The sequence below is a fragment of the Hyla sarda genome, chromosome 3, assembly GCF_029499605.1.
Source record: "Hyla sarda isolate aHylSar1 chromosome 3, aHylSar1.hap1, whole genome shotgun sequence".
Classification (NCBI taxonomy): Eukaryota; Metazoa; Chordata; class Amphibia; order Anura; family Hylidae; genus Hyla; species Hyla sarda.
Window position 1 is genome coordinate 439350362 of NC_079191.1, and position 26036 is coordinate 439376397.

At 45.0% G+C, this 26036-nt stretch overlaps 1 protein-coding gene and 1 long non-coding RNA gene across 2 annotated transcripts in view; one reads left to right on the plus strand and one right to left on the minus strand.

Annotated features, from left to right (window-relative positions):
• LOC130363186 (uncharacterized) overlaps positions 1-19531 on the minus strand; it is a 37943-nt gene extending 18412 nt beyond the window's left edge. Inside the window, exon 1 of the long non-coding RNA XR_008891754.1 lies at positions 19246-19531. This is a non-coding gene — a long non-coding RNA (uncharacterized LOC130363186). The remainder of the gene's footprint in view (positions 1-19245) is intronic.
• LOC130363185 (uncharacterized) overlaps positions 1-26036 on the plus strand; it is a 190932-nt gene that overhangs the window by 127339 nt on the left and 37557 nt on the right. The gene's annotated exons all lie outside the window — the stretch shown is intronic.

A 26036-nucleotide genomic window follows, 5' to 3' on the forward strand; every position in this document is an offset into this window, starting at 1 on the left:
TGTTGCAAAACTACAACTCTCAGCATGCGCGGACAGCCGTTGGCTGTCCGGGCATGCTGGGAGTTGTAGTTTTGCAACAGCTGGAGGCACACTGATCAGGAAACACTGCCTTAGGGACTTAGTCATATAAAAAAAAATACAAAGTATACAAAGTATCTCTCCTTCAAAAGGAATAATCTGCTCTCTGGTGCCACCTAGCAGTGGTAGTTTCCTAGTGTTGGACCAGACAGAGGGGCGGAGCTTTACATCTATGTGTGGTGTTCTATGAATGCTCCGCCCCCCACAAGCCTTTCACTAGGTATTATACAATGCATTGGTTTTCTGTAGTTTAACCCTTTAGATGCTGCTGTCAACAGACAAGAAGCAGCAAGCTATCTCTATCTGCCCATTGGCACCCCACAATGAGATCACTGGGTCCTGATGGGTCACCATTTTAACCGTCATGTTTGAAAGGCAAAGGCCTATGGACAGAGGCAGGGCCTAATGTATGATCCCATTAAAGGAGTACTCTGGTGGAAAACTTTTTTTTTTTTAAATCAATTGCCATTGGCTCTCCGGGCATGCTGGGAGTTGTAGTTTTGCAACAGCTGGAGGCACACAGGTCAGGAAACACTGTCTTTGGGACTTAGTCATATGTAAAAAAAAAAAAAAAGCAAAGTATACAAAGTATCTCTCCTTCAGAAGGAATAATCTGCTCTCTGGTGCCACCTAGCGGAGGTAGTTTCCTAGTGTTGGACCAGACAAAGGGGCGGAGCTTGACATCTATGTTTGGTTCTCTATGAATGTCTGTGTCCTGCTCCGCCCCCCCCCCCAAGCCTTTCACTAGGTATTATACAATGCATTGGTTTTCTGTAGTTTAACCCTTTAGATGCTGCTGTTAACAGACAAGAAGGAGCAAGCTATCTCCATCTGCCCATTGGCACCCCACAATGAGATCACTGGGTCCTGATGGGTCACCATGTTAACCGCCATGTTTGAAAGGCAAAGGCCTATGGACAGAGGTAGGGCCTAATGTAAGATCCCATTAAAGTTAAACAGATTTGTAAATTACTTCTATTTAAAAATCTTAATCCTTCCAGTACTTATCAGCTGCTGTATTCTCAACAGGAAGTTCTTTCCTTTTTTAAATTTATTTTCTCCCTGACCACACTGTGTGGTGTCTGTCCTGTGGGCTGCGGATCTCCTAGGGCATTGGTCTTCAACCTGCAGACCTCCAGATGTTGCAAAACTACAACTCCCAGCATGCCCGGACAGCCGTTGGCTGTCCGGGCATGCTGGGAGTTGTAGTTTTGCAACATCTGGAGGTCCGCAGGTTGGAGACCGCTGTCCTAGGGCATGCCTGCTGCTCCTGTGTTACTGTTTATCCTGTTAATGGCCTTTGTTATATTTTCTATATGCACTGCACATTATGTTACTTATGTGTTGTACCTTTAAGAACAGAGGAGTAGTCTAAACCAGGTGACCCTGTCTGCCCAATGGGAGGCCCTACATTATCAGGTATATAGTGTAGGGGGGAGGAGTTGCCTCGACTCTAAGCTCAGTTGGAGTTTAGTGTGAGCTGAGCTCAAGTGAGGCAAGGAAGTGAAGTTGGGTGAGGAGAGATCTTAAGGGAAGCCAAAGAAAATATCTTCTAAAGTCGGCCGCGCCATTCTGCAAGTGTTCCCCCGTACAGCGGTGAATCCAGCCCTGGCGGTATCGTAATTGGACCTTGTCAGAACCCTAGTCAGCGTGGGAAATCTACAGTCTCTAATCTCAAGTCAGTATTATTCAAGTGGGTGAAAAGCACCATAAGTCCCAGCAAGGCAACAGGGCTCCCAAAGGGTTACACTGCATCCCTTCTACTCCGTATTGTGTGTAATACCATCTGCACCTGCTCAGTAAAAGGCAGTTATCCATAACCCGACATAGGTGTGTTTCTTACTGGTCTCTGGCCCAGGAGAGGATGTCTCAACTCGGACCGTGTATAGGTTAACGGTGCCCTGGCATCACGAAGTCATAGGAATTCCTTACACCCCGATGTCCTTACAAGTGCTCTCTGCTGACACCTCTTTTAATGTCAGGAACTGTCCAGAGCAGTGGCAAATCCCCATAGCAAACCTCTCCTACTCTGGACAGTTCCTGACATGGACAGAAGTGTCAGCAGAGAGCACTGTGGTCAGAATGAAAAGAACTACACAACTTCCTCTGGAGCATACAGCAGCTGATAAGTACTGGAAGAGTTAAGATTTTTAAATAGAAGTAATTAACAAATCTGTTTAACTTTCTGGCACCAGTTGATTTGATTTTTTTTCCCCACTGGAGTACCCCTTTAAGTGGGTGCAATTTTTTTAAATACTTTTTCATTCTGTCCGGGCTGTCACAAGATAAATAATTATGCAGCTGGAATTGGTCTCCCCGGCTTTCTTCCTGGTGCCCTGGCCCGTTACATGCTACACGCTACACTGCCGCACAGCCTATCACCGGTCGAGGTTAACCCCTTAAGGACCCAGCCATTTTACACCTTAGGACCCGGCCATTTTTTGCACATCTGACCACTGTCACTTTAAACATTAATAACTCTGGAATGCTTTTAGTTATCATTCTGATTCCGAGATTGTTTTTTCGTGACATATTCTACTTTAACATAGTGGTAACATTTTGTGGTAACTTGCATCCTTTCTTGGTGAAAAATCCCAAAATTTGATGAAAAATTTGAAAATTTTGCATTTTTCTAACTTTGAAGCTCTCTGCTTGTAAGGAAAATGGATATTCCAAATAATTTTTATTTTTATTCACATTTCCAATATGTTTACTTTATGTTTGCATCATAAAATTGACGAGTTTTTACTTTTGGAAGACACCAGAGGGCTTCAAAGTTCAGCAGCAATTTTCCAATTTTTCACAAAATTTCCACACTCACAATTTTTCAGGGACCAGTTCAGGTTTGAAGTGGATTTGAAGGGTCTTCATATAAGAAATACCCCACAAATGACCCCATTATAAAAACTGCACCCCCCAAAGTATTCAAAATGACATTCAGTCAGCGTTTTAACCCTTTAGGTGTTTCACAGGAATAACAGCAAAGTGAAGGAGAAAATTCACAATCTCCATTTTTTACACTCGCATGTTCTTGTAGATCCAATTGTTGAATTTTTACAAGGGGTAAAAGGAGAAAATGTATACTTATATTTGTAGCCCAATTTCTCTCGAGTAAACACATACCTCATATGTCTATGTAAAGTGTTCGGCGGGCGCAGTAGAGGGCTCAGAAGCGAAGGAGCGACAAGGGGATTTTGGAGAGTACGTTTTTTTTAAATGGTTTTTGGGGGGCATGTTGCATTTAGGAAGCCCCTATGGTGCCAGAACAGCAAAAATCCCCCACATGGCATACCATTTTGGAAGCTAGACCCCTTGAGGTATGTAACAAGGAATAAAGTGAACCTTAATACCCCACAGGGGTTTCACGACTTTTGCATATGTAAAAAAATAAAAATAAAATTTCACTAAAATGTGTGTTTCCCCCCAAATTTCACATTTTTGCAAGGGTTAATAGCAGAAAATACCCCCCAAACATTGTAACCCCATCTCTTCTGAGTATGGAGGTACCCCATAAGTTGACCTGAAGTGTACTATGGGTGAACTACAATGCTCAGAAGAGAAGGAGTCATATTTGGCTTTTTGAGAGCAAATTTTGCTCGGGGTATGTCGCATTTAGGAAGCCCCTATGGTGCCAGAACAGCAAAATAACCCCACATGGCATACTATTTTGGAAACTAGACCCCTTGAGGAACGTAAGAAGAACTAAAGTGAGCCTTAATACCCCACAGGGGTTTCATGACTTTTGCATACGTAAAAAAAAAAAAAATTACTAAAAGGTGTGTTTCCCCCCAAATTTAACATTTTTGCAAGGGTTAATGGCAGAAAATAACCCCCAAAATTTGTAACCACATCTCTTCTGAGTATGGAGGTACCCCATAAGTTGACCTGAAGTGCACTACGGGCAAACTACAATGCTCAGAAGAGAAGGAGTCATATTTGGCTTTTTGAGAGCAAATTTTGCTCGGGGGGCATGTCGCATTTAGGAAGCCCCTATGGTGCCAGAACAGCAAAATAACCCCCACATGGCATACCATTTTGGAAACTAGACCCCTTGAGGAACGTAACAAGGGGTACAGTGAGCTTTTACCCCCCACTGGTGTCTGTCAGATCTTTGGAACAGTGGGCTGTACAAATGGGTGTAGTTTCCGAAATGGGGTCACATGTGGGTTTTTTTTTTTTTTTTGCGTTTGTCAAAACCGCTGTAACAATCAGCCACCCCTGTGCAAATCACCTCAAATGTACACTCTCCCTTCTGGGCCTTGTTGTGCGCCCCCAGAGCACTTTGCGCCCACATATGGGGTATCTCCGTAGTCGGGAGAAATTGCGTTACAAATTTTGGGGGGCTTTTTCCCCTTTTACCTCTTTTCAAAATGAAAAGTATAGGGCAACACCAGCATGTTAGTGTAAAAAGTTTATTTTTTTACACTAACATGCTGGTGTAGACCCCAACTTCACCTTTTCATAAGGGGTGAAAGGAGAAAAAGACCCCCAAAATTTGTAAGGCAATTTCTCCCGAGTACGGCGATACCCCATATGTGACCCTAAACTGTTGCCTTGAAATACGACAGGGCTCCAAAGTGAGAGAGCGCCATGTGCATTTGAGGACTAAATTAGGGATTTGCATAGGGGTGGACATAGGGGTATTCTACGCCAGTGATTCCCAAACAGGGTGCCTCCAGCTGTTGCAAAACTCCCAGCATGCATGGACAGTCAATGGCTGTCCGGCAATACTGGGAGTTTTTGTTTTGCAACAGCTGGAGGCTCCATTTTGGAAAGAGTGGCGTACCGGACGTTTTTCATTTTTATTGGGGAGGGGAGGGGGGCTGTGTAGGGGTATCTGTATATGTAGTGTTTTTTACTTTTTATTTTATTTTGTGGTAGTGTAGTGTAGTGTTTTTAGGGTACAGTCACATGGGCGGGGGATTACAGCAAGTTTCCCGCTGCGAGTTTGAGCTGCCGCGCAAAATTTGCTGCATTGCAAACTTGCAGCCTGATACTCACTGTAAGCCCCCTGCCCATGTGAATGTACCCTGTACATTCACAGGGGGGGACCTCCAGCTGTTGCAAAACTACAACTCCCAGCATGCACAGTCTCAGTGCATGCTGGTAGTTATAGTTTTGCAACAGCTGGAGGCACACGGGTTGGGAAACGCTGAGTTAGGAAACAGACAATGTTTCCCAACCAGTGTGCCTCCAGCTGTTGCAAAACCACAACTCCCAAACATTATCAGGCATGCTGGGAGTAGTAGTTCGGCAACATCTTTAGAGCCAGATGTTGCCGAACTACAACTCCCAGCATGCTAGGAGTTGTAGTTTTGCAACATCTGGAGGACTACAGTTTGCAGACCACTAATACAGTGGTTCCCAATCTGTGCCCTTCCAGATGTTGCAAAACTACAACTCCCAGTATGCCAAAACTGTCCAGGCATGCTGGGAGTTGTAGTTCTGCAACATCTGAAGGGCCAGATGTTACAGAACTACAACTCCCAGCATGCCTGGACAGTAAGGGCATGCTGAGGATATGTAGTTTTGCAACATCTGGAAGGGCACAGTGGTCCAAAAACTGTGGACCTCCAGAAGTTGCAAAACTGCAAATCCCAGCATGCCCAGATGCCAAGGACTGTCTGGGCATGCTGGGAGTTGTAGTTTACAGGGTCCCAATACAGCAATGCATGTCGCTTTACGGCGACGTGCATTGCTGTAAAGGGCCCGATCGCGGCTGAAGATATACTCACCTGTCGCCGCCGCCATCGGATCCGTGTCTTCAGGGACGAGGTAAGTACCGGGGCTGGTCCCCAGCACTCCCCCGTCCCCCGCCGCGTCCTCCGGTCTTCCTCCCGTCCTCTCCGGACTTCAAGGGGCCGGGCAGGACGGGAGGAAGTAACCGCCCCCCCCTGCGATTGGTCGGTTAACTAACCGACAGATCGCAGGGGATCGGAGGAGGTGGCAGGCTTGCCACCTCGCTCCTAGGCTCCAGCATGGTCCTTGCTGTCTGTGACAGCCGGGATCATGCAAAATTACCGGGCGGTCGGGTCCCAGAGACCTGATCAGCCCGGTATTGCCGCAGATTGCAAGGGCGATTTCCCTCGCGATTTGCGGCGATCTATATGGCCCCCCTCGGCATTTGCCCTGGATGCCTGCTGTAGCATTTCAGCAGGCATCCAGTTCCGATCACTGCCCGGCACGCGGCAGGGACCGGAAAACGCCAGGACGTACGGGGACGTCCTGGGTCCTTAACGCCCAGGGTGCGGGGACGTCCCCGTATGCCCTGGGTCCTTAAGTGGTTAAAGGGGTACTCCGGTGGAAAACTTTTTTTTTTTTTTAATCAACTGGTGCCAGAAAATTAAACAGATTTGTAAATGACTTCTATTAAAAAATCTTTACCCTTCCAGTACTTTTTAGCAGCTGTATGCTACAGAGGAAATTTTTTTTTTCTTTTTGAATTTCTTTTTTGTCTTGTCCACAGTGCTCTCTGCTGACACCTCTGTCCGTATCAGGAACTGTCCAGAGCAGCATAGGTTTGCTGTGGGGATTTTCTCCTGCTCTGGATAGTTCCTGATACGGGCATCAGATGTCAGCAGAGAGCAATGTGGACAACCCAATAAAGAAATAAAAAAATAAATAAAGATTTTCCTCTGTAGCAAACAGCTGCTAAAAAGTACTGAAAGGATAAAGATTTTTTAATAGAAATAATTTACAAATCTGTTTAACTTTCTGGCACCAGTTCATTTAAAAAATAAATAAATAAATAAATAAAAAAAACAGTTTTCCACCAAGAGTACCCTTTTAAAGTTAAAGTTTAATATTTTTATTACAGTAGCCAGGACAGAATTAAAATTAAATAAATAAATAAATAAATAAATCTCTGAATGACCCCTTTAAAGGGGCACTCCGCTGCTCAGCGTTTGGAACAAACTGTTCCAGACGCTGGAGCCAGCGCCGGGAGCTCGTGACGTCACAGCCCCGTCCCCGCATGATGTCACACCCCGCCCCCTCAATGCAAGTCAATGGGAGGGAGCGTGACAGCCGTCACGCCCCCTCCCATAGACTTGCATTGAGGGGGCGGGGCTATGATGCCACGAGCTCCCAGCGTTTGTTCCAAACCCTGAGCAGCAGAGTACCCCTTTAAAACCTAGCTCTACTTTCAAAACAATTTTATAAACCTGTATAAATTTGCTTGACAATCCCAGCACAGAGCTTCTTTATGCTATGACATAGTGCTGGTAAAACTGGACTAGACAGGAAGGCACCGTTCTGGGGGATACTATACTATATATATATATATATATATATATATATATATATATACTGTATATATACTATACACTACCATAGATAACATGTGCAGGGAGAAGTTAGTTAGTTAGCCCTTTTCTGCATCCTGTTTCTAGCTTCAAATAAGAGAATCTACCAGCCAGAGGAGAAGAAAGCTGAACAAGGACCCATCCGCATACACCAGTCTCTTTAGTGACCTATGTTTGGAGTTAGTGATGTATGGCTCACCACTTCACAGAAATTCTTCCGCATAGGGTATCGTACTGCAAACCTGTGCGTAAGGTATAAGGGTCTGCACCACAGTAAGCCGACCTGTGGCCCCCACACTATAATACATCTAATTGTACTGATTGTGTATTCTATCTGCAGATGCATCCCCTGTATACTAGTATTCTCTGTATTCCCTGTATCCCCTGTATACTAGTATTCCACTAAACACATGCGCAAAACTAGTAAATGTAACGTAAAGTAACTCTTAACCCCTTCCCGCTATAGGACATATGCATACGTCAATCACAGCCGTAGTCCCACCACACCTGCCGGGGCCGCAATCGCCCCGGTCCCGGCAGCATTAACCCCATAGATGTCGTGATCAATCCTGATCACGGCATCTATGGTGTTGACAGGGAGAGAGGGATTTTTAATGACTTCTATTTAAAAATCTTAATCCTTTCAGTACTTATTAGCAGCTGTATGCTACAGAGGAAATTATTTTCCTTTTTGAATTTCTTTTTTGTCTTGTCCACAGTGCTCTCTGCTGACACCTCTGTCCGTGTCAGGAACTGTCCAGAGCAGCATAGGTTTTGCTATGGGGATTTTCTCCTGTTCTGGACAGTTCCTGATACGGACATCAGGTGTCAGCAGAGAGCACTGTGGACAAGAAAATAAAAAGAAATTCAAAATGAAAAGAATTTCCTCGGTAGCATACAGCTGCTAATAAATACTGGAAGGGTAAAGGTTTTTCAATAGAAGTCATTTACAAATCTGTTAAAATTTCTGGCACCAGTTCATCAAAAAAAAAAAACATTTCCACTGGAATATCCCTTTAAAGGGGAACTCCACTGGAAAACATATATATATATATATATATATATATATATATATATATATATATATATAAAAACCAGATACAGGCGCAGCACTCCAACAAAATAAGTGATTTAATGTCTCATGTCAGCATTACAACGTTTCAGCTCCTCCTGGAGCCTTTTTCAAGCATGAACGTTCAAGCAACGTTGCTTGAAAAAGGCTCCAGGAGGAGCTGAAACGTTGTAATGCTGACATGAGACATTAAATCACTTATTTTGTTGGAGTGCTGCGCCTGTATCTGGTTTTTATCTTGGATGGACTCTGATCAAGTCCTTTGGGACGCTGGCACCAATTTTTTGGTTGGACTGGATAAGTAGTGCTGCTTTATTTTGGGATTATATATATATATATATATATATATATATATATATTTTTTTTTTTTTTAATCAACTGGTGTCAGAATGTCAAACATATTTGTAAATTTCTTCTATTAAAATATCTTAATCCTCCCAGTACTTATCAGCTGCTGTTGTGATCCACAGGAAGTTCTTTTCTTTTTGAATTTCCTTTCTGCCTTACCACAGTGCTCTCTGCTGACACCTCTGTCCATTTTAGGAACTGTCCAGAGTAGGAACAAATCCAGCTAGAAAGCCTCTCCTGCTCTGGACAGTTCCTGAAATGGACAGAGGTGTCAGCAGAGAGCACTGTGGTCAGGCAGAAAGGAAATTCATAAAGAAAAGAACTTCCTGTGGATCATAACAGCAGCTGATAAGGAAGGATTAAGATTTTTAAATAAAAGTAATTTACAAATCTGTTTAACTTTCTGGCACCAGTTGATAAAAAAAAAAAATGTTTTCCAGTGGAGTGCCCCTTTAAGTTCAATAGTTCCATGAATTTTTCTCCCTGCTCTATGGAGGTTTACTCTTTGTTGTTCATAAAATACATGACTGATGCACCTGTTTGTGTGCTATTACTTTAGTTACTTGGGTTTGTTAATAATTGGGACTCAGAGAGAAGAAACTGAATAAATGCAGAAACAAAGGCAAATTTAAAGGGGGAGACTTCTGTATGTAGAGTTATTCTTCATATGTAAAAGGTGCAGAATGTATATAGAAAGGTTCTTTATATGTAGAAACATTGTATAGTTTGGGTTCCATGAAAAGTATCTTTTATTTTTCGGAACTTTTCAGGCATTTTTTTACCCAATCTTGTGACCCGACATCACGTAACAGTCTTCATTACTAACACTAACAAATTACGAGCCTGATCTCGAAAGATAACGCTACAGTATTTCCAATATGGCTTTCACCATGAACAGATGTCGCCGGCCCCAAGGTGATGCGGGGAGGAATATCCGGAGAAAACAACTGGACTATGAATATTATCAACATCTGGTCATTTGGCAGATTCTGGGAAACGGTACAAAAACTCTTCCAGGCGGTCGGCGTTCTTCGGAGCCCTTGGCTTTTCTTTGATAACATCTACGGTGATGTCTGCGCTTCTTTAACTCCAGAAACCATATGTCACCGACACGAGGAAGAATCGGACACAATTCAACAGGAATTTACATTTAAAGGTACAAATAAAAATACAGTGATCCCTCAACTTACAATGGCCTCAACATACAATAGTTTCAGCATACAATGTCTTTTCTGGACCATTGTAAGTTGAAACCAGACTCAACATACAATGCTACAGACAGTCCAGATCTGTGAAATATGTCAGTGGCCGGAAGATCTGACCAATCAGAAAGGACATTTACTGGTAAAACACCTGTATTACTGAAGTGTATGCACTGACTGCTGTCTGGTAGCGCCCCCTACAGTACAGGGAGGTATTACATGTTCTGTACTCATTACCGTATTACTGAAGTGCATGCACTGACTGGTGTCTGGTAGCGCCCCCTACAGTACAGGGAGGTATTACATGTTCTGTACTCTTTACCTGTATTACTGAAGTGTATGCACTGACTGGTGTCTGGTAGCGCCCCCTACAGTAGAGGGAGGTATTACATGTTCTGTACTCTTTACCTGTATTACTGAAGTGTATGCACTGACTGCTGTCTGGTAGCGCCCCTTACAGTACAGGGAGGTATTACGTGTTCCGTACTCTTTACCTGTATTACTGAAGTCTATACACTGACTGGTGTCTGGTAGCGCCCCCTACAGTACAGGGAGGTATTACGTGCTCCGTACTCTTTACCTGTATTACTGAAGTGTATGCACTGACTGGTGTCTGGTAGCGCCCCCTACAGTACAGGGAGGTATTACATGTTCTGTACTCTTTACCTGTATTACTGAAGTGTATGCACTGACTGGTGTCTGGTAGCGCCCCCTACAGTAGAGGGAGGTATTACATGTTCCGTACTCTTTACCTGTATTACTGAAGTGTATGCACTGACTGGTGTCTGGTAGAATCCCCTACAGTACAGGGAGGTATTACATGTTCTGTACTCTTTACCTGTATTACTGAAGTGTATGCACTGACTGGTGTCTGGTAGCGCCCCTTACAGTACAGGGAGGTATTACATGTTCTGTACACTTTACTTGTCCCAGGGATATCTGCTCCTTCGGACACCAGGTGAGGGCGACTCCATGTTACTTTTTTAGGACATTACGTGTACTGTACAAGACCCTGAAGAAGCTCCTGTCCTTTACATAGACCAGTGTTTCCCAAGCAGGGTGCCCCCAACTGTTGCAAAACTACAACTCCCAGCATGCCCGGACAGCCTTAGGCTGTCCGGGCATGCTGGGAGTTGTAGTTTTGCAACAGCTGGAGGCTCCCTTCTTGGGAAACACCGGTCTATAGACAGTGATTACAGCTCCCAGAAGATCTTTATTACTTTTATATGTAAGGATTTGCTTTATCTATATTAGTTATCTACTTATTTTACTTTAATCTTAACTTTTTCCTATTTTTTGGATGACATTTTGGTGGCTTCAGAACCAATTACCAGGTTTCCATAGAGTTCTGGTCTCAACATACAATGGTCTCAACATACAATGGTCGTCCCAGAACCAATGAATATTGTAACTTGAGGGACCGCTGTATTGTAGAATTGTGTATGGTGCTCCTCCTCTGCGCCATTCTTCCTGTAGACAGTGTTGGTGCTCCTCCTCTGCGCCATTCTTCCTGTAGTCAGTGTTGGTGCTCCTCCTCTGCGCCATTCTTCCTGTAGTCAGTGTTGGTGCTCCTCCTCTGCGCCATTCTTCCTGTAGTCAGTGTTGGTGCTCCTCCTCTGCGCCATTCTTCCTGTAGTCAGTGTTACAGTATAGTTTCTACATTGCGGCAGCGTGTGGCTGTTGTGTCCATGACCCATTTTCCTATGGTGACAGACGGGTCAGATTCCTCCACTTATATTTTTCCCTATATTTTGGTGTCATTTGTCACTGACTCAAAGTCATGCTTTAGCTTAAAGGGTTACTCCGCTCCTAGACATCTTATCCCCTATCCAAAGGATAGGAGATAAGATGTCTGATCGCAGAGTGTCCCCTGATCTCCCTGCTGCACCCGCCATTCGTTTAGAGCATCGGGTTAAGTGCCGATGGCTCGTGACGTCACGGCTACGCCCCCTCAATGCAAGTCTATGGGAGGGACTGTGACGGCTGTTGAGGGGGGGCGTGGCCGTGACGTCACAAGCCTCCGCATCGCCAGTCATCCGGCATGGAGCGAAGTTCGTTCGGTGTACCGGATGTCTGGGGTGCTGCGGGACCGCCACGATCAGACTAGTGTTGCTGGCGAATATTTGCAATGCAAATTTTATTCACGAATATCGCATATTCGCAAATATAGCACTATATATATTCGCAATTACGAATATATATATATTTTTTTCACAGTACACATCACAGTGATCATCCCTCTCTGCTTCCAGGTTGTAGGGTGTAAAGAAGGCTCTAATACTACTGTGCGAGACTGGCATACGAATTTTCGCATATGCAAATTTTTGGGATATGCTAATTTCCGCATATGCAAATTTTCGGATATGCGAATGTTCGCATTTGCGAAAATATAACGCCAATATTAAGAATATGCAAATTTAGCAAATATATGACGAATATTCATCCATATTTTCGCGAAATATCGCAAATTCGAATATGGCCCCTGCCGCTCAACACTAGATCAGACATCTTATCCCTTATCCTTTGGAGAGGAGATAAAATGTCTAGGAATGGAGTACGCTTACCTGACTTTAAAGGGGTACTCTGTAGGAAAAAAACAACAACATGTTTTTCAAATCAACTGGTGCCAGAATGTTATAGAGATTTGTCAATTACTTCTATTTTATTATCTTAACCCTTCCAGTACTTATCAGTAGTGTTGAGCAGCATAGGCCATATTCGAATTCGCGATATTTCGCGAATATATGCACGAATATTCGTCATATATTCGCTAAATTCGCATATTCGTAATATTCGCGCTATATTTTCACATATGCGACAAATTTGCATGTGCTACAATTAGCATAAACGAACATTTGCATGTGCGAAAAATTAGCATATGCGAAAATTCGCATATGCGAAAATTCGCATATGCGAAAATTCGCATATGCTAATTTTTCCATATGCGGAAATTCATACGCCAGTCTCACACAGTAGTATTAGAGCCTTCTTTACACCACACAAGCTGGAAGCAGAGAGGGATGATCACTGTGATGTGTACTGTGAAAAACATATATATTCGGATTTACGAATATATAGTGCTATATTCGCGAATATTCGCGAATTCGCGAATATGCGATATTCGCAAATAAAATTTGCATTGCGAATATTCGCGAGCAACACTACTTATCAGCTGCTATATGCTCCACAGGAAGTTGTGTAGTTCTTTCTAGTCTGACCACAGTGCTCTCTGCTGACACCTCTGTCCATGTTAGGTTTGCAATGGGGATTTTCTCCTGCTCTGGACAGTTCCTGACACGGACAGAGGTGGCAGAAGAGAGCACTGTGGTCAGACTAGAAATAACTACAACACTTTCTGTGGAGCATGCAGCAGCTGATAAGTACTGGAAGGATTAAGATTTTTTTTTTTTACATAGAAGTCATTTACAAATATGTATAACTTTCTGAATCAGTTGATTTAAAGACATTTCTTTTTTCCCTCTGGAGTAACCCTTTTAATGCTGCCTGAACAGTGAACAATTGAGAAGATGGTCACGATGGCTTCTCCCTGCCCCACCAGACTTAATTAATAGATATATCCTTATTGGGATATACAGAGAGATCTGTCAATCAAGGCTAGTTGGGTGGGAAGAAGCCACTTAGGACCACCCCAATGACTTGAGGTTCGGGCAGCATAATAGTAAATAACAAAAAATAAAAAAAAATAAAAAAAACTGTTGCAAATTAACCCCAAAGGGGTTAATTTGAAACTTTGAAAAAAAACTATACCCTGCTGAGGCAAAAAAAAAAAAATAAAAAAATTGTAAAAATATAGAAAAACATAGAAATACAACCTATACTCACCTAGCCCCTATCTCTGCTGGTCCACCTCAGCTCCCATTCATCTGCATTCGACCCCCCTGTCTTCTTTCTGCCTCCGAGATGAGTGCCTGGTGCGGGACCTGCCTCCTCAGCCAAACACTGGCCAAAACGGGACACTGTAACCAATGATTTGGCTGAGCCAGCATGTCCTGCTCCGTGCAATTGGAAGCAGGAAGAAGACAGAAGATTGGTGAACCGGAGGAAGGCGGACAGAAGTTGTGGGGGACCTGGGCTAGGTCAGTATAGTTGTTGTTTTTCTTTTTTTGGCGCCAGCATTTTAATAAAAAAATAATTGACAAGAAGCAAGAATTGGCCGCAGTCTCCCATGCTTAGTGTGCAATGATGTCATCAGACCCTCTGGAACTGAGGCAGCGCTGAATCGGGAGCAACCAGAAGGGTAAGTATAGGGTTTTTTCCGCCTTCCAATCCCTTCCCCTAAAAAATTTTGCCCAAAAAAGTTTTTTTTTAATCTCATGATAGTACAAAATAAAGAAGAAATCTGAACAGGGTCCACCACGGGATATAACTTTGCACAGCTTTCCAGAAGGCTCGATTGGTCCCTTATAATAATCTTACTTACATACTGGACTTGTACTCACCAGACTTGGCCAACGTTATATTGGTCATTCACATGATTTTTGAAAATTATTTTAGGGGGTCTGTAAGACTTTAAAAGTATATTTTAAAGGGGTACTCCACTGTTGGGACATCACGGCCACGCCCCTCGTGATGTCCTGCCATACCCCCTCAATGCAAGTCTATGGAAGGGGGCGTGGCAGCCGCCACGCCCCCTTCCATAGACTTGCATTGAGGGGGCATGGCATGACGACACAAGGGGCATGGCCGTGACATCACAACCCCCGCAGCCCGCACCCAGCGTTTGGAACAAAATATTCCGAACCCTGGGGCAGTGGAGTACCCCTTTAAGGGAAATTCGACATTATGTAGAACATTGTATTATATTTTTTTCAGTTCTTCTGCATTCGGTGGAGGACGGTCGATATTCCTTCTTCTAATTACGAAATGCGAGAATATTTTTTCGGCTGGCGCGTTACGCACTTATATATCACGTTCATCCCGATGACTTAGAGCATCTCAGGGTAGCGAACATCTGCCCTGCCTGGTTATAAATATTCGGCACTACAAATTTATAGGACATTTGTGTCACCTTCTACAACGGGAATATATTTACAGCCGGCAAAATACCGAACTCTGAAGTTGCCACTTGCAGAAATGAGAGAATTGTTGCGGGAGAACAGCTGTTAAATGCTTGCGGAGCCATCGAGAGCTTTGTCTTGAGACAGATGGGCTCTTATAGGGGAGGGATTGGGGGATCATTCAGGAACCGATCAATTTATAGACCATTTCTCTGACTGGACATAATAAGGAGAATATTTTTGTTGACCCACCGCAGGTGCAGTGATGGGAGATTTGTGTGGTACTTTATGTTCAATATCTACTAACCTGTGATTTAAAGGGTATGTGCGCTTATAATATTATGATTTTTAGATATGTTTCTCTGTATCTGGAAAGGATCAGATTACTCTTTGTTTGTTGATTTCTATTTATCTCCTTTTTATTTTCCAGACCTGCTTTCTCTGACAAGTAATTTGTTAAGTTGCAGGTTCAGAGCTCAGTGGGTGTTCCTTGTGCAGTTGCGGGTTCAGGGCACAGTGGGGGTTTCCTATTAAGCTGCAGGTTCGGAGCTCAGTAGGTGTTCCTTGTGAAGCTGCAGGTTCGGAGCTCAGTAGGTGTTCCTTGTGAAGCTGCAGGTTCGGAGCTCAGTAGGTGTTCCTTGTGAAGCTGAAGGTTCAGTCAGAGCTCAGTGAATGTTCCTTGTGAAGCTACAGGTTCGGAGCTCAGTGAATGTTCCTTGTGAAGCTGCAGATTCAGAGCTCAGTGAATGTTCCTTGTGAAGCTGCAGAGTCAGAGCTCAGTGAATGTTCCCTGTGAAGCTGCAGATTCAGAGCTCAGTGAATGTTCCCTGTGAAGCTACAGATTCAGAGCTCAGTGAATGTTCCCTGTGAAGCTGCTTGTTCAGAACTCAGTAGGTGTTCCTTGTGCAGCAGCACGTTTAGAGCTCAGTAGATGTTCCTTGTGCAGGTTCAGAGCTCATTGAATGTTCCCTGTGAAGCTGCAGATTCAGAGCTCAGTGAATGTTCCCTGTGAAGCTACAGGTTCGGAGCTCAGTGAATGTTCCCTGTGAAGCTGCAGATTCAGAGCTTAGTGAATGTTCCCTGTGAAGCTGCAGATTCAGAGCTCAGTGAATGTTCCCTGTGAAGCTACAGGTTCGGAGCTCAGTGAATGTTCCCTGTGAAGCTGCAGATTCAGAGCTTAGTGAATGTTCCCTGTGAAGCTGCAGATTCAGAGCTCAGTGAATGTTTCCTGTTAAGCTGCAGGTTCAGAGCTCAGTGGGCGTTCATTGTGCAGCTGCAGATTCAGAGCTCAGTGGGTGTTCCCTGTGAAGCTGCAGGTTCAGAACTCAGTAGGTGTTCCTTGTGCAGTGGCACGTTTAGAGCTCAGTGGGTGTTCCCTGTGAAACTGCAGATTCAGAGCTCAGTGAATGTTCCCTGCGAAGCTGCAGATTCAGAGCTCAGTGAATGTTCCCTGCGAAGCTGCAGATTCAGAGCTCAGTGAATGTTCCCTGTGAAGCTGCAGATTCAGAGCTCAGTGGGTGTTCGCTGTGAAGCTGCAGGTTCAGTCAGAGCTCAGTGAATGTTCCCTGTGAAGCTGCAGATTCAGAGCTCAGTGGTTGTTCCCTGTGAAGCTGCAGATTCAGAGCTCAGTGGGTGTTCCCTGTGAAGCTGCACGTTCAGAGCTCAGTGAATGTTCCTGTGAAGCTGCAGATTCAGAGCTCAATAAGTGTTTCCTGTGAAGCTGCAGGTTCAGTCAGAGCTCAGTGAATGTTCCCTGTGAAGCTGCAGATTCAGAGCTCAGTGGTTTCAGAGCTTAGAAGGCTGCTATCCGCCCAATGTTTGACCACAGATGCCAATAATTCTGCAGGCTGCTCTTCATCTCTCCGTTCTTCCACTACACCACAGACCCGCTGTGAACAAGGCCCGGGAGAGCTAAAACATATTCGATCCATTGTGGTATTTTCTTTGTTCTTCTAACTCTACAAATCTACTTGTCAGTGTCGCGATGAATTTTATTAAAAAAGACTGATCCTTCTGTGTTGGATAACAGTGCTGTGGTCCTTCTAGTTTATGTCAAAACGACAGGAGTCCCCACTCTCTACATAGTTTCTAAGGTGCCCTATATCAGGGTGCCAAGAGAACTACTAGCTAGGAGGCAAACATTGTGAGCAGGGAGTGTAAGGAGTTAAAGTGTACCTAAACATTAAAGGGGTACTCCACTGTCCAGCATCGGGAGCATTTAGTTCCAAACGCTGTGTGCGTGGTGCGAGGGTCGGCCACGTCCCTCAATGCAAGTCTATGGAAGGGGGCGTGACGGCCGTCATGCCCCCTTCCATAGACTTGCATTGAGGGACGTGGCCGACCCTCGCACCGCGCACACAGTGTTCGGAAATAAATGTTCCCAACCCTGGCCAGTGGAGTACCCCTTTAAGCTTATGACTGATCGTAGAAGAAGAAGATGCCACCAAAAAGTGGCCAATCAATACTGTGACCAGTACAGACCGGCCTGGACAGAAAGGGAATGGTGGGGTCTCTTGGGTTAGTGCCCGGAGTGCCCTCGCTATAATCTGCCCTATTCACGCCCCTTCGATCAGTCACATGTTTCTGGTTTTACCGTCTATGCTCCAGGTTCACATCCGGCTCTCGGCAGGGGGGGGGGGTTAGTTGATCCATTTAACGCATTTGGTTTCCCAATTTTATTAATTAACCTTCGGGGTCATTATGTCTCGTAGACAGCAGAAACTTTCATTATTATCTCTGTTTTTATAGACAGATAGGAACACAGTCCATTTTCGGATAGAATTTCCATAAACACCACCTGCCGTATCCTATTGTTTAAGTGCTATAAAATCTGGCGGCTTCAATGTTGCCGCGCCGGAGCCTCATTAACAATGTATAATTAACGCGCCGAATCAGAGTCAGGGACTTATCTAATTGGGGAATCTAATGTCATTCTGAGGGAAGAGACATATCATGGCTTCTAGCTCCTGTAAGAAGAAATAATGCAAATTAAATTATTATTAAATTTTTTGATGTAGGGTAAAGGAGACGATGTGAAGACTCTGCCCTAAAGTAACATGGCCGCTCTCTGATTCAGATACTATGTTAGTTATGTTCACAGAACCGAACATTTTTGAAAACGAAAAGAAACAAAATTTTTGGTTCTGCACATGTCTATTTGCTGGGTTTGCGTTGAACTTGGACGAGAAAATAAAAAATTTGATTTTTAACACTAAAATTATGGTGTTACTCCAAATTTTTCTTTTTCACATGGTATAATAGAAGAAAATGGACCCCAACATTTTAAGCCCAATTTCTCCCGATTAAGAGAAAACACCACATATATGGATGTAAAGTGCTCTGCTGGCGCACTACAGGTCTCAGAACAGAAGGAGCGCTATTGGACTTTTGGAGAGAGAATATTGCTGGAATTGAAGTCGGGGGCCATGTGCGTTTACAAACCTCCCATGGTGCCAGAAAAGCAGAAACCCCCTACATGTGACACCATTTTGGAAACTACACCCCTCTAGGAATGTAACAAGGGTTACAGTGAATACTTACACCTCACAGGTTTTTTGAACAGTGGGCCGTAAAAGTGAAAAATTTGATTAACACTAAAATGATGGTGTTACTCCAAATTTTTCAATTTCACATGTTCTAATAGGAGAAAATGGACCACAAAATTTCTAGCCCAATTTCTCCTGATTAAGAAAATGCCCCATATGTGGATGTAAACTGCTCTGCTGGCGCACTACAGGTCTCAGAACAGAAGGAACGCCACTGGACTTTTGGAGAGAGAATTTTGCTGGAATTGAAGTCGGGGACCAAACCTCCCATGGAGCCAGAACAGCAGAAACCCCCCCCCCCCCCCCCCCCCCATACGTGATACCATTTTGGAAACTACACCCCTCAAGGAACTTAACAAGGGTTACAATGAGTACTTACACCTCATAAGTTTTTTGAAAAGTGGGCCGTAAAAGTGATAAATTCGATTTTTAACACTGAATTGCTGGTATTAACCCAATTTTTTTAGTTTCACAAGTAGCAATAGAAAAAAAGACCAACAAAATTTGTAAGGAAATTCCCAATATGTGGACATTAAGCACTCTGCGGTGAAAAACAGGGCTTAAAGGGGTACTCCGGTGGTAAATTTTTATGACTATAGGGCATCTTCTTTGTAAGTTTAGTTTTTTTGCAATATACATGTGTTATATGTTTTGGCAGCATGTATGTGTTTTTCTTACCTGTTTGTTGGGCAGGAAGTTCTGTAGTTCAGGGTTTTCTTTTACTGTTGTCTACAGAGTCTGTTGTGGACAAGATGTCACAGCTTTTTTTCTTTCTCTGTCTGCATGAGAGAAATAAGCCACGCCCCCTCATCTCATCCAGCTGAGTACACAGCTCCTCCCCTCCCCCCACTCTGTATTCTAAGGACGCAGGTCTGCACAGGAGAAGGTCCTCACAGAGAAGATAAGTGTTATCTGAAGGGGAGGAAGAGAAGGTGCACGGGCCGGGGATGTATGGACTGCAGGGGAAGAAATCTCATACTGGGAAGGATCTCTATGGGGGAGATTTATCAAAACCCGTGCAGAGGAAAACTTGCCCAGTTGCCCATAGCAACCAATCAGGTCGCTACTTTCACTTTTCACAGGCCTTCATAAAAATGAAAGCAGCAAGCTGATTGGTTGCTATGGGCAACTGGGCAAGTTTTCCTCTGCACAGGTTTTGATAAATCTCCCCCTATATGTGAAGGGGGAGGGGGGGGGGACTCCTGAATGACACATGCTGGGAGTTGTAGTCCCTGTTGTGTGTGTGTATGCTAGTGTTTACAAACCAGTGTGCCTCCAGCTGTTGCAAAACTACAACTCCCAGCATGCCCTGACAAATTTTGGGCATGCTGGGAGTTGTAGATTTGCAACAGCTGGAGGCACACTGGTTGGGAAACACTGTTCTAGCCTATTCAGCATACACATCATGTTACACCAGTTTTTCCCAACTAGTGTGCCTCCAGCTGTTGCAAAACTACAACTCCTAGCATGCCCAAAGGCTGTCAGCGCATGCTGGGAGTTGTAGTTTTGCAACACCTGGAGGCACCCTGGTTGGGAAACACTGGTGTATGCCCTACAGAGGTGTGCTGAACTACAACCCCCATGAGACTACAGAGGCAGCATGCTGGTGTTATACCACAGACTGAAGACTCCTGAATGACACATGCTGGGAGTTGTAGTCCCTTTTGTGTGTGTATGCCAGTGTATCCCAACCAGGGCTGATTATATTAGTGTGCTGTATATAAGGGGGCTGACCTGGGAACATAATAGGGTGGGTAAAGGGTGGAAAAAACAAACAAACAAAAAAAGGAGCCGCCCCAAACCAGCAAGGCATGTGGCATGCTGGGATTTGTAGTTTTTAGCGCAGCAAGAAACAGGAAATAGAAGCAAAGATAGGAAAACAAAGTGGGGGATAAAAATACAACAAAGAACGGAAATAGAGTCGTCTAAACAACAAGAATAGAAATGAAACAAATAGGGTAAGTCAAAAACGGAAAAACACGTTGACTACTGGAGTACCCCTTTAAGATTGAGACAGCACTGATGAGATTTGAGGCATAAAGTGGGTTGAGTTTCAAAGTTTCTTGACATAAAATAAAAAAAAAAATATATAAAAAACTGAACCTAAAAAGTAACCATCATTTTTAAACTACACCCCTCAAGGAAGGTAACAAGGGGTACAATGAGTACTTACAACTTATACTTTTAGATGTCTACTTTATTTTGACGTCATTTTTTTGTTTTTAATTAACATTTTAAATTAATTAGAAGCCTAACAATTTAACTTGAAATTTTGAAAATTTTGAAAATGTGAAAAGTACATCTTTTTTTGTGTGCTATGCAAGGTTTGCAGAAATTAAAAGGTAGAACATAGGAACACCCCCCCAAATGACCCCATTTTAAAAACTAGACCCCTCAAGGTATTCGCTAGGGGGTACAGTGAGTATTTTAACACCATAGTTTTTTGGCAGGAATTATTACAAAGTCAGTGTTAAAAATTCGAAAATTGCAACTTTTCACAAATGCATCATTTGGGGGGCATATTTTTTGTACATCACTTCTGATATTGAAAGAAATGCTCCTATATTTTATTTAGCTGCTTGTCCCATGTTCGGAAATACCCCCGCTTTGGCCATATATGGTTCCTTGGCCGCGTGATAGGACTCAGAAGGAGAGGAGCGCCATTTGGCTTTCAGGGCAGAACAGTACCCCCACCCCCACAAGTGACCCCATTTATATACCGCACCCCTACAAGTTATTGGCTGCACCAGGGACCACTCTGATTGGTTATATCCGCCATGTTGTGGGAATAAGCACCCGCTCATGGCGAATATATCCATCACTGCTGCGGCTGGGTAGCTCAGTGTGTCCGCTCATGACTGCTGGCGGGAAATCCGCCGCTATGAGTGGACACACAAAGCTACCCAGCCGCAGCAGGGAGCTCATTACCGTGACTGCTGCATAATGTGTAGGATCACATGGTGGACATCCGCAGCATATTACATGCGATCCTACACATTATGCTTTTTTTTTTTATTAGATTCATTTAATAAATGTATTTTTAATATTTATTTATTTTTGCACTTTTATTACATTTTTATTTATTTTTACACTTTTATTTTATTTATTTTTACACTTTTTAATGCTTTTGAATACTTAGTATTCCATAGCATTGCAGTTATATGCTGCATGCCAGTTTTCACTAGCAGGCAGCATATCAGGACGTGCCTCTGGCACGTCCTACAGGCAATACCCAGGGCAGACCTGGGGGTCTTTGTAGGACCCCCGGCTGCCCAGGTATGCAGCAGCACCCCGCGATGCTCCGGGGTGCTGCAGGAGAGACAGAGGGAGCCCCCTTCCTCTGTCAGAACTCCTTACAGCGCGCGGTCACTTCTGACCCCGGCTGTAAGGGTTAAACTGTCGGGAGTGAAGTGAACTTCACTCCCGGCAGTGCGGCAGGCCCTGGCCAGCCGCGGCCACACACAGCACCCCGCGATCGCGATGCGGGGTGCTGCAGAGGAGAAGGAGGGAGCCCCCTCCCTCTGTCATAACACTTACAGCCCGCGGTCACTTCCGACCGCGGCTGTAAGGGTTAAAACTGCAGGGACCGAAGTTTACTTCGGTCCTGGCAGTGCAGCAGGGTCCCGGCTGTGTGATACAGCTGAGTCCCTGCCGCGATCTCGTGGGTGCACTGGGCAGCACCCACGAGAATAATGGACGGGAACGGCCGCCAACCTGGACGTCTATACTCGTCCGTGGTCGTTATCGGGTTAAATTCCAGGGTCTACTCGATTTTTTACATTTTCACAAGGAGTAATGGGAGAAATTGGGTTACACATTTTGGAGGGCTTTTTCTCCTGATTATGGAAATACATCCACATATGGGATAACGTGTTGGGCGGTCGCAAAACAAGGCTCAGAAGTCATAGAGGTCACTTTGTATTTGTGGCCTATGGCATATCAGTAGCTGACGGTTACATACATTCCGAGGAAAATACAAAAATCAAACACCCACATGTGACGCCATTACAGAAAGTACCCACCCTAAGGAATGGGTATAGGGGTAAAGAGGACATTTTGAATGCACAGGTGTTTCCTAAATTTATTTTCCAGGAATGGATGAAGTGTAGTTTGGTGGAACTGAAAATAGCAATTTTAATACTGATATGCCAATTATTTTCCCAGAAAGATGACCCAGAGTACAGCCGAAAGTAATAATTATGCCCGCCCCAAACCCTATGCTGTGAATCATCATTCTGGGAATGTGATGTGTGTGGTCGTCCCTATTCTGTTACCTCAAATGCTCAGGTGGGGAGAGAGCGCTGCACATTTGAGGCAACTGCAAACCCCCAATGCTGTTGACTCTGTGTCCCCATGACCCATTTCTTTGGGGGGGGGGGTGGCGGGGGCGAGATATCAGGGGTATTGGGAAAGAGTTTTTTTTTTTTTTTTTTTTTGGGGGGGGGGGGGGGGGTGTTTCGGATTTAAAATTTGGACAACAATGTACTCTGGACTGGTACATTGGAGTCGAAATCTGGAGAATAAAAATTAGGAAAAAGGATTAAAAATGTAGTACTCCATGGAAGTGTGATACTCCCTGAAGCAGTTTTTAATGCAGAGGCCCGGATGATCGGGGCAAGTGTCACATTGAGTGGTGGTGTCCATCCGTATCCCCCTCTTGTGACACACACTGCATTTTTCTTGGCTTGTCCCTTCTTTCCAGTGTAGGGGACCTAACCTGGAAAGTGTTGGCCTGGGATCGATCCGGGAGCCCACAGTTCCAGAGGTGCTCTTACCCGCTCTTCGGCGGCCACCAAAGATGAGGGTCTTTAGAACTTCCACTTGGAACTGCAGGAATGTCCCTGTGTTGCCAGCGTACTGGGACAGTACAAAAGTGTTGTACATGGCAACCTGTACCATGTAGACCGCAGCTTTTTTGTACCATACACGTGTTTTCCGCATGGCGTTATATGGCTTGAGGACTTGATCAGAAAGATCAACTCCCCCCATATACCGATTGTAGTCCAGAATACAATCGGGCTTGAGGACTGTTGTTGTGGTACCTCGCACAAGGACAGGTGAGCTGACGTTCCCATGAATTGTGGTGAGCATAAGGACATCCATCTGTCCTTATACCTGACCAGCAACAGGTTCTCATGGGTAAGGGCACGGGACTCACCCCGGGGGGATAGGAGTCTGGAGGGGATAGGAAGGAAGGCCTCTTTGATTCTTCTGGACTGTCCCACAAGCGAGCGTGGATCTGGCGGCGAGGGCTGTGAAGAGAGGCATACTAGTATAAAAGTTGCCCATGTAAAGGTGGTAACCTTTATCTAGCAATGGGTGCAAAAGGCCCCAAACCATTTCCCCCCTAACACCCAGAGTGGGGGAGGGGGACATTCTGGGGGGTTCAATACGGGAATCTCATCCCTCATACAACATAAACTTGCAAGTGTACCCTGAGGTACTCTCGCAAAGTTTATACATCCTCACGCCATACCGCGCTCGCTTGGATGAGATGTATTGCCGGAAACTGAGTCTCCCCTCAAAGCTGATGAGTGACTCATCAACAGCGACCTCCCGCCCAGGGATATAGGCCTCCAATAATTTGGCCCCGAAGTGATTGATGACCGGCCTGATTTTGTACAGGCGGTCATACACGGGATCACTTCTGACACAGTTTTTTTTTTTTAGACCCATATGCAGCACGAGGCCCCAAAATGTCTTCATTTCGGCTGCATCGTCCGGTCAACCATCAGATTGTCAAAGTTGGCACTGAAATAATAACTGAAATAGTCCATTTCAGTGAACCCGACAATGTCAATCTTGATTCCTGAGTCGTCAACAAACTCAGGAATCCCGGGCTCGTGGTCCGCTGGCTGAGTCCAGAAAAGTTCACCGGTACGGGGCACCAGTAAACTTGGCTGGAGGGCTTGACAAGTATGAGCTCCAGGGGGACTCATACTAGCATGGGGCACAGGGTCAGGAGCAGAGGAGGTTTGGGGCCTCGCATGGCGGTGTCTCCGCCACCTTGGTTACTCATTATCAGAAGAGAATGGGGAGGACGAGGAAGAAATAAGGAAGGTGGGGTCTTCCTCACCTGACGCTTTCAGTGTTGGAGGCAAGTATGGCATATGCCTCCTCCGCTGAAAACGCCCTACGGGCCATTTCCCTACTCTAATGGTGGGGTGAAAGTTTATATATATTATGTGGGGGGGGGGGGACTTTTAGTGTGTGTGCTGCGTGTGGTATGGTGCGATCGGCGTCCGCGACAATCAAGCCTCAAACTCCCGTCTCGCGGGCCGGCAGTTTGAGGCTTGATTGTTGCGGACTCTGGTCGCACCACACCACACGAAACGAAAGTTTGCGATATGTGAAATTTGTATTGCCCGACGCCCGGGACATCCAGTTCTGGGTGCCGGGTAGGTAACTTTTTCAGGCATTTAACTCTGCTTCAGGCGAGCAGCGCTAAATGCCGGAAGACTTCACTTACCCCGCCCTCCTCCGCCCGATCTCCGGTTGGCCGGCCCAAGTCTGATGAGGGATGTCGCGCATGTGACGTCCCTCCTCAGACCCGCGCAGGACGTCAGTCACGTGACTAGTCAGGCCGCCGGCGGAGAGGAGAAGTGCAGCTAGGGACAGGTAAGTGTGTCTATATGTGTGTGTGTCTGTCTGTCTGTGTGTCTTTGTGTATACGTTTGTGTGTCTGAGTATATATGTGGGGGGATGACAATGCTACCTAATGTGAGGAGCCTTCTACTACCTAATGTGGGGAACCTGCTTCTACCTAATGTGGGGAACCTGCTTCTACCTTATGTGGGGAACCTGCTTCTACCTTATGTGGGGAACCTGCTTCTACCTAATGTGGGGAACCTGCTACTACCTAATGTGGGGAACCTGCTACTACCTAATGTGGGGAACCTGCTACTACCTAATGTGGGGAACCTGCTACTACCTAAAGTGGGGAACCTGCTACTACCTAAAGTGGGGAACCTGCTACTGCCTAATGTGGGGACCCTGCTTCTGCCTAATGTGGGGACCCTGCTTCTGCCTAATGTGGGGACCCTGCTTCTATCTAATGTGGGGAAACTGCTACTACCTAATGTGGGGAACCTGCTACTACCTAATGTGGGGAGCCTGCCACTACCTAATGTGGGGAGCCTGCCACTACCTAATGTGAGGAACCTGCTACTACCTAATGTGGGGAACCTGCTACTACCTAATGTTGGGAACCTGCTTCTACCTAATGTGGGGAACCTGCTTCTATCTAATGTGGGGAAACTGCTACTACCTAATGTGGGGAACCTGCTACTACCTAATGTGGGGAACCTGCTTATACCTAATGTGGGGAACCTGCCACTACCTAATGTGGGGAACCTGCTACTATCTAATTTGGGGAACCTGCTTCTACCTAATGTGGTGAACCTGCTACTACCCAATGTGGGGAACCAGCTACTACCTAATTTGAGGAACCTGCTTCTACCTAATGTGGG